Source organism: Tachysurus fulvidraco, chromosome 15, assembly GCF_022655615.1.
Source record: "Tachysurus fulvidraco isolate hzauxx_2018 chromosome 15, HZAU_PFXX_2.0, whole genome shotgun sequence".
NCBI classification, from domain to species: Eukaryota; Metazoa; Chordata; class Actinopteri; order Siluriformes; family Bagridae; genus Tachysurus; species Tachysurus fulvidraco.
This window is the reverse complement of record NC_062532.1, coordinates 17993054-17998053: the sequence shown is the minus strand read 5'-3', so window position 1 is coordinate 17998053 and position 5000 is coordinate 17993054. Positions and strand designations below refer to the sequence as shown.

Here is a 5000-nt window from a genome sequence, read left to right as displayed (position 1 = left end):
TTAAAATGTGCAACATCTGATCAGAGCTCAAAGTCAAACCTCAAATATAAAGACATTCTTTCTTTTTTTTTTTTCATGTTTTTTCATTTCACATCAATTTGATTCTAATAAACAGTGAATTCACATACTGGCGAAAAGCATGCTGAAGCAGGACAAATCCGTGTCTATTTCTGTACGAGGGTTGTGGGAATGATGCTCTTGATTTTAGCCAGAATAATTGCACCATTGATGTTCCACAAACTGTTTACTTCATGGAGTGTGTGAGCAATCAGTCCATGGAGTGAGAAGATAATAATCTCTAGACTGGCCAGGTTTTAGCCACAGCTTAAAATCGAGAGCTGAGAGCGGAATGACTCAGCTGATGTTAACGCTCTGATCTGTTTGATAAAAGCTGCTGCGGAAGAGGGTCGATAACACTTCCCACTGAGTGTGCAAAGTATGTGGGATGTGGTAGCTCAGAGGTTAAGGTGTTGGGCTACTGATCGGAAGGTCATGGGTTTGAACCCAGGTCCACCAAGCTGCTACTGCTGGGCCCCTGAGCAAGGCCCTTAACCCTCAGTTGCAAGTCACTCTGGTTAAGGGTGCCTGCTAAATGCTGTTAAATGTAAATGTAAAGTGCATCCGTCGTAAAAACCCGTGCCAAATCAAATATGCAGACCGGTTGATCCGTTGTGGTGACCCTCCACAGGGAAGAGCCAAAAGAGCAACGACAATTCGATACAAATATTTAATGTGTTCATCTTCCGCTGTGCTTAATTGTGAGTGAAATACAGAAATTAGAGTAAATATTGGCCAAAGCCAGCTTTTTTTTTACTCCACCAGATTATCCTGAAAGTCTGAGCACCCAAACCCACATGTCTGCCAAATGCCATAAATTTCCTTATTTCTTTCTTTTTGTTATTATTTAATGCTGTTTAGATCCTGGACGACTCCTGGGATGGACGGAGGTGATGTGACCTTTACTGAATAACAGTCATAAACACACATCCCGACGTAACCCGGCTCACCTTGTCAGCTAGAAGGAGTACCACTTGAACTCTTGTGGTGTTCCATTAACCAATCGCATCACACTGCAGAAAACACAGGAAGTCCCTTATTACACAGGCATTTAACAATTCTTCCACTGGTGTGAGCAGAACAGGGAGCAATTCAGCTGTTTACTCAGCTGTTCCTCAGCTTCCCAGCTCAATATACATACACTACTCATTAGATTAGAATAGATTAGATTAGATTAGATTAGACACAACTTTATTGTCATTGTTTAAAGCACATGTAGAAAACCAGCGAAATGCAGTTGGCATCTATCCAGACCTGCATAGTGGTATAGTGGTATGTTTACATTCATTCATTCATTCATTCATTCATTTTCTACCGCTTATCCAAACTACCTCGGGTCACGGGGCTCGGGTCACGTGGAGCCTGTGCCTATCTCAGGCATCATCGGGCATCAAGGCAGGATACACCCTGGACGGAGTGCCAACCCATCACAGGGCACACACACACTCTTATTCACTCACACACTCACACACTATGGACAATTTCCCAGAGATGCCAATCAACCTACCATGCATGTCTTTGGACCGGGGGAGGAAACTGGAGTACCCGGAGGAACCCCCCGAGGCACAGGGAGAACATGCAAACTCCACACACACAAGGCGGAGGTGGAAATCGAACCCCCAACCCTGGAGGTGTGAGGCGAACGTGCTAACCACTAAGCCACCGTGCCCCCTGGAATGTTTACAATAAATCAAAATTCCAATAAAAAGATATACATCTATTGAGCTGATATATACAGGAGAGTGGATGACTTCTGCACAGTGTGCAGTAGGTATTATAAATAGTGATAGTATAAACACTGCTTCTGTGATCCTGATTTGCATGAGTAGTTTTCATAAAGAGGTCGTGATCTGAAATTCGTGATGACCCACGAATCACAAATCAGTGTTGGAAAAAAAAATCCAGATTAACCATTTGGTCATAGCTGCATCCACACCAAGAGCATTTCTCAGAACTGGATCAGCCAATACTCAGAGCTCTAATGTTAGTACTGTACTGGGAATAGGGAAAAAAGTACATTTCTACATTTCTATATCCCACATAATGACAATCTGTGAGAGATGAATCAGATTTCATAGAATCAGCTTTTATGGGTAAAGTGATTCAAACTTCAAACAGAGCTGGGCGAAGTAAAGAAGTAAAGGTCGCGGCAGTCATGGGGACACGTTCCCTGAGTCATGAGGCACGTTTGGGATTCCATAGTTATCCCTTTTTAGCATGTGTGATGAGAGACAGAGAGAGAGAGAGAGAGAGAGAGAGAGAGAGAGTGCGAGAGAGAATGAGAGAGAGAGAGAATGAGAGAGAGGGAGAGAGAATGAGAGAGAGAGTGCGAGAGAGAGAGACATATATAGATAATCGAGCTATATGAGAGAAGAGATATATTTCTATAGTATAATATGATGCTATCTATCTATCAGACTCTCTCTCGATTTCCTCATCATTCTCTCTACTCTCTCTCTCTTCTCTACTCCTACTCTCTTCTCTCATTTCTTTTCTCTCTCTATCTCTGCTTTTTCTCTCTATATTCTCTTCTCTTCTACACTCTCTATCTATTCTTTCATCTCACCTTCTTTATCTATCTCTCTCTCTATCTTTTTCTCTCTATCTCTCTCACTCTCTATCTCTCTCTATCTCTCTCTCTATCTTCTCTCTCATTCTCTCTCTCGCATCTCTCTCTCTCTCTCTTCAGAGAGTATAGAGAGAATAGAGATGATTAGAGAGATGAGATCTAAGAGTAGAGAGAGAGATTGCAGATATAGTCAATATAGATTTAAGTATATATATTTAACCTAATATCTCTATATATCTATAGATATATATTATATATATTATCTTCTACCTAATCTATATCTGATCTGTAGCATACCAATTCCATTAAGTGAGGGGATTTGAGAGGATTTGGATTCCTGTGAACTAGAACAAGGCTGTAGTAGAGAACTTCAGTGTGATTGCTTTTACACGTCCTCACACTGGCTATTAATGTGAATCAATGTATAATGTTCACAATTTTACACACATTTTTTACATTTTAATAGATAATGATTACAAATATTGATCAGACCATATAGCTGGACAATAAGACAAAACAACAATATGATATCGAACTCAGGATATTTTAACATCATGTACCATTTTTAGTGTAGTTGGAGCTCTGTTCAGTTCTGTTGGAGAATTTTTCGAGCTAATCAGAAGAGATAGTTATTTTCATCCATGTGACTATTGTTTTGGAAGTATTATAAAATACCATGTGCCTTTTTAGTGCGGCTTCTCGAAATTTAGAGCTTGTTGCAACAGAAATCACCATTAAAAGTATTTTTTTTCCGTTCTTACCCCGGTTGTCAGGCCTCGTGTTTATTTGTCTCATAACTGAATTTCCACCGCATTAGTAATGCCAGCTTTTCCATTAGAATATTCATTCTAGTAGACTTTAATTTAGGAAAGTATTCCATTGACAGGTTTAATGCTCAGTGGAGACTCTTTCCAAAATTTCAACATGTTCAATTACACATTTTAAAATAATCTGATCATGCCCTGCATTGCATCAATTCCCTGTGTAAACTTCTACCCAAAAAAATAAAAAAATAAATATATATTATAATGAGGGGGCACGGTAGCTTAGAGGTTAGCACGTTCGCCTCACACCTCCAGGGTTGGGGGTTCGATTCCCGCCTCCGCCTTGTGTGTGCGGAGTTTGCATGTTCTCCCCGTGCCTCGGGGGTTTCCTCCGGGTACTCCGGTTTCCTCCCCCGGTCCAAAGACATGCATGGTCGTTTTGATTGACATCACTGGAAAATTGTCTGTAGTGTGTGAGTGTGTGTGTGCCGTGCGATGGGTTGGCACTCCGTCCAGTGTGTATCCTGCCTCGATGCCCGATGACGCCTGGGACAGGCACAGGCTCCCCGTGACCCGAGAAGTTCGAATAAGCGGTAGAGAATGAATGAATGAATGAATATTATAATGAGTACAATAAATAATATGTAAACCTGTGATTTGTCTGAAGTTTTAAAAAATGATCAACATCTCCTGACCAATCAGAAACACCCTGTTTCTTTAATGCTCCATTTATGATTTTTTTTACTTCAGCATTACTTCAGGGCATTTGTTTTTAATATTCCTTTGGCTTACATAGATGTTCACTTTTGCTAAGAGATCACAGGTAAAGATTCCTTCTGATGACTCCTCCATGTAGATCATATACTGTATGTACTAGCAGTGCTGCACAGTATAACAGCAAATCACCATTCCTGTGTCTCTCAGATCATATGTCATGACTTAAAGCTTACTTAAAGCTTTCTTTTAATACCCTTCCTCTTCATTTGCAGATCCCCAGTCAGCAGCCTAGAAGAGATCATGTCTGTTGATTGTCAGAAGAAACGGAGAATTTATTATTCTCTTAAATTTTTAATTTCTGACCTGAATAATGTCCGACGATGCACAGTAATCCAATTGAGACACAAGTTGAAGAGTTTATTAAGTTTAGAGACCTTACCACTGGAAGGCTGCACAAACTTTTGCACGAACTTGACGCTTTTCTCTACATTGCATTTGCATTTATTTTATAGTTCTTTTTTTATTTCAAAGTTCAATACTAATAATGATTCGAATTGAAATGCAAGACATTAATTTATTAAGTTCCTATTTAACATTCATTCATTCATTCATTTTCTACCGCTTATCCGAACATCTCGGGTCACGGGGAGCCTGTGCCTTTCTCAGGCGTCATTGGGCATCAAGGCAGGATACACCCTGGACGGAGTGCCAACCCATCACAGGGCACACACACACTCTCATACTACGGACAATTTTTCAGAGATGCCAATCAACCTACCATGCATGTCTTTGGACCGGGGGAGGAAACCGGAGTACCTGGAGGAAACCCCCGAGGCACGGGGAGAACATGCAAATTCCACACACACAAGGCGGAGGCGGGAATCGAACCCCAA

General features: G+C 40.9%; 1 protein-coding gene across 7 annotated transcripts in view; it reads right to left on the bottom strand.

Moving 5' to 3' along the window:
* znf385c (zinc finger protein 385C) overlaps positions 1 to 5000 on the bottom strand; it is an 87892-nt gene that overhangs the window by 63179 nt on the left and 19713 nt on the right. Inside the window, exon 1 of one of the 7 annotated variants that reach the window (XM_047801089.1) lies at positions 1008 to 1072. The exons of the other annotated variants lie outside the window; for them this stretch is intronic. The gene's annotated coding sequence lies outside the window, so the exon portion shown is untranslated. Of the gene's footprint in view, positions 1 to 1007; positions 1073 to 5000 lie in introns of those variants that run through there. 7 annotated transcript variants of the gene reach the window in all.